Source organism: Tachyglossus aculeatus, chromosome X1 (genome assembly GCF_015852505.1).
Source record: "Tachyglossus aculeatus isolate mTacAcu1 chromosome X1, mTacAcu1.pri, whole genome shotgun sequence".
NCBI lineage: Eukaryota > Metazoa > Chordata > Mammalia > Monotremata > Tachyglossidae > Tachyglossus > Tachyglossus aculeatus.
In genome coordinates this window covers 12326883-12339908 of record NC_052101.1, presented here as the reverse complement: position 1 = coordinate 12339908, position 13026 = coordinate 12326883, and positions in this window count along the sequence as shown.

Below are 13026 nucleotides of genomic sequence, written 5' to 3'. Positions count from 1 at the left end.
TTTCTCTCTAATGGGGCACACAGGTATAAATATATTTACAAATTCAATAATCAGAATAAATAATTGAATATACATCTTAATATATTTATTTGCAAGTGCTGAAAAGGTCTGAATGAATATTTTTGTGACTGTAAGCTTTTTGAGGACAGGGTGTATTTTTTAGCCCCATTGTACTCTCCCAAACACTTAGTACATTGCTCTGTATGCACAGTAGATACTGAACTCCTCACCCTGGGCTTCAAGGCTGTCCATCCCCTCGCCCCCTCCTACCTCACCTCCCTTCTCTCCTTCTACTGCCCAGCCCGCACCCTCCGCTCCTCCACCACTAATCTCCTCACTGTACCTCGCTCTCGCCTGTCCCGCCATCGACCCCCGGCCCACGTCATCCCCCGGGCCTGGAATGCCCTCCCTCTGCCCATCCGCCAAGCTAGCTCTCTTCCTCCCTTCAAGGCCCTGCTGAGAGCTCACCTCCTCCAGGAGGCCTTCCCAGACTGAGCCCCTTCTTTCCTCTCCCCCTCGTCCCCCTCTCCATCCCCCCGTCTTACCTCCTTCCCTTCCCCACAGCACCTGTATATATGTATATATGGTTGTACATATTTATTACTCTATTTATTTATTTATTTATTTATTTTACTTGTACATTTCTATCCTACTTATTTTATTTTGTTGGTATGTTTGGTTCTGTTCTCTGTCTCCCCCTTTTAGACTGTGAGCCCACTGTTGGGTAGGGACTGTCTCTATGTGATGCCAATTTGTACTTCCCAAGCGCTTAGTACAGTGCTCTGCACATAGTAAGCGCTCAATAAATACGATTGATTGATTGATTGATTGATTGAATAGAGATGATTTATTACTTTCTCTGGGTGTGAGTAACTAATTGAAATAAGGACATGTAGTCCATGAAAGGCAGGGATCATGTCTACCAATTCCATTGTACTGTACTCTCCCAAGTATTGAGTACAGTGCTCTACATACTGGGAATGCTCAATAGATACCATTGAAAGATTTCTAAACAACTTCAGAAATGGGTCAGATTCAAATAATTAACTCTGATTTTCTCACTGTAAACTGCGAGATTCTACTTCAAAATATTTTCTCAGAGGATGGTTCCAAAGTTGTTTGGTTACCATACAGCTTTGTCTTGGGGTTCTGTATGGAATTCATAAGGCAACTAGGCAGGAGAAATATGAAGATTTTAAACAGGAGTAAGAGAGAAGATAACAAGGAAATTCCACTATTTATGACCAAATTGTGAATCCAGTAAACTGGGTATAATTAAAATGAATGTGGAATGCAATGTCCTGAACCCCAGTATAGGTGACTAAGCAAATGACTTGGCTTATGTCCCTAAGTATATGTTGCTCATTTATTTCTAACAAGTAGAATTTAATGTTAAGGATATCGGTGTTTGAGGCATATTTTGATAATAATAATGATAATAATAATAATAATAATAATAATAATAATAATAATAATAATAATAATGGTATTTGTTAAGCCCTTACTATGTGCCAAGCACTGTTCTAAGTGCTGGGGAGGTTACAAGGTGATCAGGTAGTCCCACGGGGGGCTCACAGTCTTAATCCCCATTTTACAGATGAGGTAACTGGGGCACAGAGAAGTGAAGTGACTTGCCCAAAGTTACACAGCTGACAGGTGGCAGAGCCAGGATTTGAACTCATGACCTCTGACTCCAAATAATAATAATAATAATAATAATGATGGCATTTGTTAAGCACTTACTATGTGTGAAACACTGTTCTAAGCGCTGGGGGGGAATACAAGGTAATAAGGTTGTCCCATGTGGGGCTCTCAGTCTTAATCCCCATTTTACAGATGAGGGAACTGAGGCACAGAGAAGTTAAGTGGTTTGCTCAAGGCCACACCAGTGACAAGTGGCGGAGCTAGGATTCGAACCCATGTCCTCTGACTCCAAAGCCCGTGCTCTTCCCACTGAGCCACAAGCTGCTTCTCTAATGATAATGAAATGAAATATTCATTCTGAGCCAACTTATTCTCTTACAATTTCTGATATCCAGTCCTGATACCAGAGTGCCGATGGGGGATATATGTTGACTTTTAAAACTATAAACTTAGAGATTGTGGATTAGAAAGTGAGAATTAGTGGCACTTTTGGATTTAGTCACTTGGTCCATCTGCAAGGGTCTAGCACAGTAATATTTCGGACAGTGTATTCCTTATTGCCTTTTGTCCAGTTTTATCAAAGACTTTCCCAGTGATGAGGTGAGGACCAGAAAATGAAATTAGTTATGAAAAGACAAATCTACGGCTAAATAACAAATGAAACAAGTTGCAGTCAGGTAAATGGGCTATCTGCTGAATGGCAGACTACACTGAAAAAGTGATTTCATTATGAGTTGCTAGTAATTACTAAGTAGGAAACTACACATCCTAGTGACTCATTGCTTGCTTAAATGTTGAATTTGAAAAATTCTGGGGGCCACCAGACGACAATCGATAGCATGCCTTCCAACAGATCAGAGACTAAAATTGTCAAAAGATGTTTGATGTGAAAATGGAATTGCTATGAAGTGAATTCTGCCTCATCCTTTATGAAAATATATTCTCTGTGCTGTCTGTTCATTCTCACTGGAGGTAGCATCAATCTTTGAACCTTATTTTCCTCTTCTGCTTTTCTAGTTTGTTTTCACTGTTCTTGGTGGCCAGGAACCATGTATGTCTAATAATGATGGTAATATAAGTTGATGTAAAATATATTGAAATATGATAACTTTGTCCATTTTGGTCAGCATTGCTTTCTAGCCCTCTTGTCTGTGCATTCTGCTCTAAGTGCTGCATGGCTCGGTGGAAAGAGCCCAGGCTTTGGAGTCAGAGGTCATGGGTTCACATCCCTACCCCGCCAATTGCCAGCTCTGTGACTTTGGGAAATTCACATAATACTAATACTAATACTAATGATAATAATAATAATAATGGCATTTATTAAGTGCTTACTATGTGCAAAGCACTGTACTAAGCACTGGGGAGGTTATAAGGTGATCAGATTGTCCCATGGGGGCGCTCACAGTCTTAATCCCCATTTTACAGATGCGGTAACTGAGGCCCAGAGAAGTGAAGTGACTTGCCCAAAGTCACACAGCTGACAATTGGTGGAGCTGGGATATAAACCCATGACCTCTGACCCCAAAGCCCGAGCTCTTTCCACTGCGCCATGCTGCTTCTCTTAACTTAACTTCTCTGTGCCTCAGTTACCTCATCTGTAAAATGGGGATTAAGACTGTGAACCGCCTGTGGGACAACCTGATCACCTTGTAACCTCCCCAGTGCTTACAATAGTGCTTTGCACATAGTAGGCGCTTAATAAATGCTATTATTATTATTATTATTATTATTATTATTATTATTAAATGGAGCCTGGAGCTCCCATTAAATCTACGACACCACACTGAAACACCTGGAAACTACCCTGGAGTTCTAACACTTTGTTTTGGCCCACCACTGGCGTGAACTCCTGGCCTCCAGGCCCATTTCTGTTTATCCCCGAAATTCATTCATTCAATCGTATTTATTGAGCGCTTACCTTGTGCAGAGCACTGTACTAAGTGCTTGGGAAGTACAAGTTGGCAACATATAGAGACAGTCACTACCCAACAGTGGGCTCACAGTCTAGAAGGAAATAACCATATCATAGTCACTGATCTCACTGCAGGAGCAAGTAACTGACTCGTGACAGAATCACAGAGCGTATTTCCTCCTCAGAGTGTCTGGGACTCTGCTACTGGTTTGCTTCACTGATTTCTTATGCTCTTAGTGCCTGTAGGAGACTTAAACTCTATAAACAATTATGGTGTTTGTTAAGGGGTTACTACGTGCCGAGCACTGCAGTCAATACAGAATAATCAACACAGTCCCTATCCTAAACAAGGTCACAGCTCGTACAGCACGTAGTACAGTGCTTTGCACACAGTAAGCACTCAAAAAATGTGATTGAATGAATGGGACAGGTACTTAGCCCCCATTGAGAAGCAGCGTGGCTCAGTGGAAAGATCCCGGGCTTTGGAGTCAGAGGTCATGGGTTCAAATCCTGGCGCCGCCACTTGTCAGCTGTATGACTTTGAACAAGTCACTTAACTTCTCTGTGCCTCAGTTCCCTCATCTGTAAAATGGGGATTAAGACTGTGAGCCCCCCTTGGGACAACCTGATCACCTTGTAACCTCCCCAGTGCTTAGAACAGTGCTTGGCACATAGTGAGCGCTTAATAAATGCCATTATTATTATTATTATTATTATTATTATTATTTTACAAATGTGGAAACTGAGGCACTGGTGTCTGTGTCTCAGTTAAGTGACTGACCAATGTCGTACAACAGGCAAGTGAAGGAACTGGGATTTGAACCCAGGTCTTCTGAGCCCCATTCCTATATTCTATTTACCGGACCGTACTGCTTCTCACAGAATGTCTTTCTGAATAATTGGAATCATATCGGGGCAAAGCTGATGGTAGAATGTAGACTGATTAAAAACTAAAAGTTGCTGCATTTTTCCTTTGATACCCGTATTACCAAGGGGAATGAAGGGAGCTGCCAAAGAGAGGGGTCTCCTGTCCTTCTTGACAGGAGTTTGGCATAGATAACATATTAATGCTGTAGCTTCAGTCTCTAGTGAATACTGTCAAATGAGTCCACAATTATTATTATTATAAGCAGTCCACAATTTCAGTCGTCAGCTTAGCCCTTGTTCCAAAGACTGACAGCCCTGAAAAGACTTTCGGAAAGTTGACTTTTCACACCCCATAATGGGTGTTGACACTGTGGCATTGATGCCAGTGTGCAGGAGATCACATAGTAAATAATTGAAAGATCAGTCCTAAGAATAAAATATTAGCAGTGGTAGCATGATGGAAAATAATTCCTCTTGAATAGAAGCGGGGGGCAAATTTTTATGCACAAGATAAAAACACAAGCCCTCTCATTTACTCAACACTGTCTTTTTCAAAGTTCTCAAAGAAATTCTGACTGTCCATTGTTCATTCATTCATTCAATCATATTTATTGAGCGCTTACTATGTGCAAAGCACTGTACTAAGCACTTGGGAAGTACAAGTTGGCAGCATATGGAGACGGTCCCTACCCAACAGCGGGCTCACATTGTTATATCACAGTGCTTGAGACTGTGCTTCTCTGTATTTTTAAATCATATCTTCTGCCTTATGGTTTTTATATTTTTTTTTTGCTCTCATTATCTGTGCATTGTTGGACTGTTTGCTGGGTGGCAGAATTGGGTGCTAGTTATAAGTTCAGTGATGTCGTTGAAAACCTTGGGTTAGATGTGGTGAGGTTGTGGAAGATAAAACTGAAAAAAATGCATGTTTTCATGCGTATATATTAAAAATGAATTAACAATCTTTTATTATTGGGATATATTTGCATTGCTCTTTGATCATCTAAACTACAGTCGTGTTTTTCATAACTGTTGATCAATATGTTTGTGCTGATTGGCTCGATTGTTTGGGTATCGGGAAACTATATTTAATTTAGGACTTTTGCATCTCATGTTATTTTCTGGGAACCAATTGAGAGTCCTAATTGAGAAGTCTCTAGGTGATATTGAAAAAGAGGTTGAGTAGAGATTAGTCCTGGCTTTAGATGAGGTAAAGCCTTTCTGGAGGAGACATCTGTAGATTCTCAGCTCCTCGACTGAAAGGAGGGAGGCAGGTAGAGTTGGCCTGCATGCAGTACACCCAGCGCTTAGAACAGTGCTTTGCACATAGTAAGTGCTTAACAAATACCATCATTATTTACAGTATGGCCTATTAGAAAGGGCACAGCTCTGGGAGTCAAGGGACTTGGGTTCTAATCTCGGCTCGGCCACTTGCCTGCTCTTTGGCAATTACCCTGGCAAAGAACTCAGAGCCACAGCCACAACTTAACTTCTCAGGCTCTCAGTTTCCTCACCTGTAAAGTGGGGATCAAACATGTGTTACAAACTGTGAGGCCTCTGTGAGGCCTCTGTGAGGCAAGGAACTTGTCCACCTTTGTGGGGGGAAACACATCTAATAACTCTGTTACATTGTACTCTCCCAAGCACTTAGCCTAGTTCTCTGTAATTCATTCATTCATTCAATTGTATTTACTGAGCACTTATTGCATGCAGAGCACTGTACTAAATGCTTGATAAAGTACAATACAACAATAAACAGATTCATTCCCTGCCCACAAGGAGACAAGCATTAGTATAAATACATAAAATATAGATGCATATATAAATGCTGTGGGGCTTGAGGGGGGGAACCAAGGGAACAAATAAGGGCGATGCAGAAGGGCGGGGTGAAGAGGAAAGGGTGAGCTTAGAGAAGGCCTCTTGGAGGAAATGTGTCTTCAATAAGGCTTTGAAGCAGGGAGAGTAATTGTCTGTCAGATTTGAAGAAGGAGGGTATTCCAAGCCAGAGGCAGGAATTGGGTGAGGGGTTGGTGGCGAGATAGATGAGATCGAGCTACAGTGAGAAAATTCTCAGTAAATACTATTGATTATCTTGTATAATCAACAATCGTATAATCGAGAATAATTGTATAATTAAGAAGCAGCATGGCTCAGTGGAAAGAGCCTGGGCTTGGGGGTCAGAGGTCATGGGTTCTAATCCCCGCTCCACCACTTGTCAGTGACTTTGGGTAAGTCACTTCACTTCTCTGGGCCTCAGTTCCCTCATCTGTCAAATGCGGATAAAGACTGTGAGCCCCACGTGGGACAACTTTGATTACCTTTTATCCCCCAGTGCTTAGAACAGTGCTTGGCACATAGTAAGTGCTTAACGAATACCAACATTATGATTATTATAATTGTGGTATTTGTTAGGCACTTATCCAAAAGTATTGGATAAATTGGCTCATAAAAATACCCATTCATTTCAATTATTGGGTTAATTTGGTCCCCAAACTCTGATCCCCCTGAATATCTAGGTAATTAAAGCCAGAATTCATTCATGCATTCAATCGTATTGATTGAGCGCTTACTGTGTGCAGAGCACTGTACTAAGCGCTTGGGAAGTACAAGTCGGCAACACGTAGAGACGGTCCCTAGCCAATAACAGGCTCACAGTCTAGAAGGGGGAGACAGACAACAAAACAAAGCATATTAACAAAATAAAATAAATAGAATAAATATGTACAAATGAAATAAATAGAGTAATAAATACGTACAAACATATCTACATATATACAGGTGCTGTGGGGAGGGGAAGGAGGTAAGGTGGGGAGGTGGGGAGGGGGAGGAGAGGGAGAAGAAGGAGGGGACTCAGTCTGGGAAGGCCTACATTTTGGGAGACTGAACTGTATTTTTGCCAAGTGTAAACGAATTCAGCGTCTTGTAAGCTTTAATGTTTGGGGAGGAAATGATCAAAAACAAAAGAGAGTTTAAAATTGTGCTAAGGCCAAGCACTGTACTAAGATCTGGGGTGGATACAAGGAAATCGGGTTGGTCACAGTCCTTGTCCCTCTTGAGGCCCACAGTCTCAATCCCCACCTTAAAGATGGGGTAACTGAGGCTCAGATAAGTGAAGTGACTTGCCCAAGGCCACACAGCAGACAAGTAGCAGAGCCAGGATTAGAACTCATGAACTTCGGACTGCTAGGCGCATGTTCTATCCACTACGCCACGTGGTTTCCTTCCCCGACACTTACTCCAGTTAGAGGCATAGAAAGCGCTTAACAAATACCACCATCATCAATTATCTTGATTATTATATTTAATACAAATACCTCTTCCCCGGGCTAACCTAATAACCCTTCAAGACTAGCTGGATTTTACCATTTATTGTTAACAAGGCTCAATGCCCCAAGGCTATTGCTGATCACCCAGGGTGAGAAATAGACACCAACCTTTCAGCTGGTCAGAGATTAGAAATGATTGTTTGCCTATGTAAATGTTGAGGAGATATTTAAACTTGAAAGCTGGGAAATGGCACTAGGATTTTCAGCTACTGCAAATGCTAGGGTCACAGACTTCTAGTCTGAGTTTAATTTCCGTTTTCTTCCAGTGAACTATATTCTGTTGTGAAAATCTGCGTCTGACACAGTTAATCATCCATTTGGAAGCTCTCATTGGTCTAGCTCAGGACAAAGTCAAGAGATCTGGAAGAGAGCATCTTGGCTACCTCTCTGGCTTGATTGTAACTTGGTAGAAGTCACCTAACCTCACTGATACTCTGCTTTTTCCATTTGAAACAGGAAATGAAGCATTCTGCTGGAGTCTGGTCGAGGTTAATGAGAGTTTTCATGGGCTTCTCTCTTCTTTTCTGCATTTAATAGTGACATGGTGATAGTGATGCATCATGACATGGAGCCAAGTGATTGCCAGTGTTTTCCCTTCTAAAGCCTTCATCTTATTTGCCCTGGTTTCAGGTTGAATTTCCCTGAGGATGTGGGTTCAAATCTGTGTGTCAAGAGCAACTGACATTTTGAGTTTTGCCCATTTTTTTCCTGGGCAAATGCATTTACCTAAGATGGGTGAGGGGGTTGACTTTTGTGGGTAGCAAGGGTGGCTTTGTAATAAAAGATTTCTTTGGCATGATTCCTTTGCAGTGCACAGAGCATTGAGTGCCCTTACAGAAAAAGTCATGGTAATCCACTAGGCTTCTGCCCTCAAGTAGCCTTTTAAGAGGACTTTGAAGATGGGGAAGGTCAGAGTGTAGCGAAGAGATGAGAACATTCCAGAATAGCAGCTGAAAGAGCACGACCTAGAATAATAATAATAATAATAATGGCATTTATTAAGTGCATACTCTGTGCAAAGCACTGTTCTAAGCACTGGGGAGGTTACAAGGTGATCAGGTTGTCCCATGTGGGGCTCACAGTCTTAATCCCCATTTTACAGATGAGGTAACTGAGGACCAGAGAAGTTAAGTGACTTGCCCAAAGTCACACAGCTGACAAGTGGCAGAGCCGGGGGATTAGAACCCATGACCTCTGACTCCCAAGCCCGGGCTCTTTCCACTGAGCCACGCTGCTTCCATGTGCAAGACAACATGGAAAGTTAATGGACCTTGTTTCTAATCCCAGATCCACCACTTGCCTGTTGTGTGTCTTTGGACAAGTGACTTCTCTGAAACTCATTTTCTAGACTGTGAGCCCACTGTTGGGTAGGGACTGTCTCTGTATGTTGCCAACTTGTACTTCCCAAGCGCTTAGTACAGTGCTCTGCACACAGTAAGTGCTCAATAAATATGATTGATTGATTGATTATCTGTAAAATAGAGAAAATACCTGTTCTCCCTTCCTTTTAGAGCTCCTTGAGAGGAGGGACTGTCTCTCAATTCTTTGGAACCACACTCATGAAAGTGCTTAATAAAGTGCTCTGTAGAGTGTAAGCATTCAACAAAAACCATTCATTCAATCATATTTATTGAGCACTTATTGTGTGCAGAGCACTGTACTAAGCCCTTGGGAAGTACCACTGATTGACTGTGGCCCTTATGTGAGAAAGGGACTTTGACCTGGCTATTTTCTTAACATCCCAGTGCTTATTACAGTACTTGACACAAAGCGAGTGTTTACCAAATACCATTATAATTATTATTATTAGAAAGGGGATAATGTGAGCTTTGGTGGCATTGCACCAAAGCCGCCTGGCCTGGTGGATGGAACATCAGCCTGGGAATCAGAGGGAACTGGGCTCTAATTCCAGCTCTTCCACTAGTCTGCTGTGTGACCCTGGGCAAGTCATTTAACTTCTCCAAGCCTCAGTTACCTCATCGGTAAAATGGGGATGAAGACTGTGAGCCCCATGTGGGACAACCTGATCACTTTGTATCCCCTCCCAGTGCCTAGAACAGTGCTTGGCACATAGTAAGTGCTTTTTTTTTTTTAGAGAAGCAGTGTTGCCCAATGGAAAGAGCACGGGCTGTGGAGTCAGAGGTCATGGGTTCAAATCCCGGCTCTGCCAATTGTCAGCTGTGTGATCTTGGGCAAGTCACTTAACCTTTCTGTGCCTCAGTTACCTCATCTGTAAAATGGGGATGAAGAATATGAGCCCCCCGGAGGACAACCTCATCATCTTGTATCCCCTCCAGCTCTTAGAATAGTGCATTGCACATAGTAAGTGCTTAACAAATACCACCCTTATTATTATTATTGTAACCTCCGCAGTGCTTGGAACAGTGCTTTGCACATAGTAACTGCTTAATAAATGCCATTATTATTATTATTATTATTATTATTATCTGTAAAATGGGGATTACAACTGTGAGCCCCATGTGGGACAGGGACTCTGTCCAACCTGATTTGCTCATATCCATCCGAGTGCTTTGTTCAGGGCCTGGCACAAAGTAAGCACTTAACAAAAATCACAAGTATTATTATTATGATTATTCATTCATTCATTCAATCGTATTTATTGAGCGCTTACTGTGTGCAGAGCACTGTACTAAGCACTTGGTAAGTACAAGTTGGCAACATATAGAGACGGTCCCTACCCAACAGTGGGCTCACAGTCTAGATTATTGTTACTTCCACAGCTGTCTCCTCACTGTATGATCTCTGAGTTCCTTTCTTCTCTCCACTGCGTGCTTACTACTTGCATGACTGAGAGTGACTTGTGGCCGGCAGAAGAGATGCCTTTTAAGTGCCACGTAGGGAGCTCGGGAATTAGTAGGGAGGGCAGGGCAAAGGAGTTTTCAGCAACGAGCTGGCTCAATAATTAAAGGTTCCTTTGGAGCTGGCACCAAGCCTGCTGCTTCTGTGGACACTTTCTGGCTGTCTAGTAAATATTTGCTGACCGATCAACCATACAAAGTGGCAGTCTTGCAATCCACTCTTTTAAACTATGGAGACTAAAACGGTGATACAGACCATTGTTGGTTATAGTTCTCTAATGTTTTAGAACCTTCTACATCATGCTGGGGAACTCCTGGAATATGGATTTGACACCCAGTGACACCCGGTCCTGCAAACACAGTTCGTCAGATTGCCTTTCATCCTCACCCCAGAAGATAAACTAGTTCTAAGGCAATTCTCTGATTTAACACTCTCTCTCTCTCCTCTCTCTCTACCCCTGCTCAGTTCTTCCATAGTGGGGGTGACAAATGGCCTTTTTTATGGTATTTGTTGCAAGAGAAGCAGCGTGGCTCAGTGGAAAGAGCCCGGGCTTTGGAGTCAGAGGTCATGGGTTCAAACCCCAGGTCCACCAATTGTCAGCTGTGTGACTTTGAGCAAGTCACTTAACTTCTCTGTGCTTCAGTGACCTCATCTGTAAAATGGGGATTAAGACTGTGAGCCCCCCGTGAGACAACCTCTTCACCTTGTAACCTCCCTAGTGCTTAGAACAGTGCTTTGCACACAGTAAGTGCTTAATAAATGCTATCATTATTATTATTATTTGTTAAGTGCTTACTGTGTGTCAAATACAGTTCTAAGCATATGTATATCAAGTTGGACACAGTCCCTGTCCCACATGGGCTCACAGTCTAAATTGGAAAGAGAAGGATTTAGTGCCCATTTTTTACAGATGAGGTAACTGAAGCATAGAGAAGGGAAGTAAGTGACTTGCCCAAGGTCACACAGCAGACAAGTGGTGAAGCCAGTTTTAGAAAGGCCTGTCATCTCAACAGTAGGGCAAGCTGCTTCTCATCAGTGGAAAGACCATGGGCCAGCGAGGCAGAATGCCTGGGCTCTAATCCCGTTTTCACCACTGGGATGCCATGGCACATCAACTTCCGGGGTAACTCACTCAAATTCTCTGAGCCTCAGTTTTCTCATCTGTAAAATGGGTATTAAATTCCTGTTCTCCTTCCATTTTAGACTGTGAGCCCAATCTGGGACAGGAACAATATCTGACCTGATTATCTTGTATGTTCCCCAGCACAAAGTACAGTACACATTTTGAATTAGTTGCTGTTGGGGCATTACAAAATGTGCTTCTGACTACACCTGTAGTAGTCAAGCGCTTAGTACCATGCTCTGCACACAGTAAGCGCTCAATAAATACGATTGAATGAATGAATGAATGAATGTAACCAGATTGAACACAATCGATTTTCATAAAAACTGGTTGTGTGCATGTGTGAGGTGTCTGCCAACGCATGCACGCTGTACTGTGACTTTTTCTTCATGAAGTTTCTGGCAAAAATATGACCACAACATTGAGGGGAAATTGAATGTTCTAATCCTAGTTAGGCCACTTATGTGCTGTGTGACCTTGGGCAAGTCACTCAACTTCTCTGGGCCTCAGTTACCTCGGCTATAAAATGGGCATTAAGGTTGTGATCCCCATGTGGGAGAGGACTGGTTCCAACCCGAGTAGCTTGTATCTACCCCATTTCTTAGTACAGTGCTTAGCACAGAGTAAGCACTTAACAAATACCATAAAAATATATATATTCATTCCTCAACTCAGTAATGCAGATATGTAGAAAAAAATTCTTTTTATAAAGTGCTTATCAATCCAAGCAACTGTGTGGAATGATGCAACTCTCCAGTTGGATTCTCCCTGGTGATTACATAGCATGAGAAATTGGTCCAGAATGAATGAGGACAGCTCAGAAATTGTCATAAAAAGGGAAAAATGGCATCTGAAATATTCTATAACTTAAATTAGAATCCAATTTCCTCTGAAAAGAGAGAAGAAAAATTTTATCTGAGTTAATAAGGCCAAGAAGGAACTCAAACTTTCCAATTTATGAAAATGTAGAAAAGTTCTTACTGGTTAGATTTTTCCTTCTTGTAAAAATAGTCAAAGCTTCAGCAAATTGAAGAGTTTAGTATTTGAAATAGTCCACTGGAGATGTTGGTAATCCTAATAGGAACAAAGAAGCATAAATCATTTTTATCATGATTCTCAGTAGTATGCAAATCTGGTGTGAAGTGAATTGAAAGCCTAAATCTCTAGACAGAGCATAATGTATCGATTCTCTTTTCCTCTTCTCTCACTCCCTTCTGCCTCACCCTTGCAATTGAATTTGCTTCCTTTATTTACCCCTCCCTCAGCTGCAGCACTTATGTACCTTTCCTCAACTAATTTACTTACATTAATGTCTGTCTTCCCCTCTAGGCTGG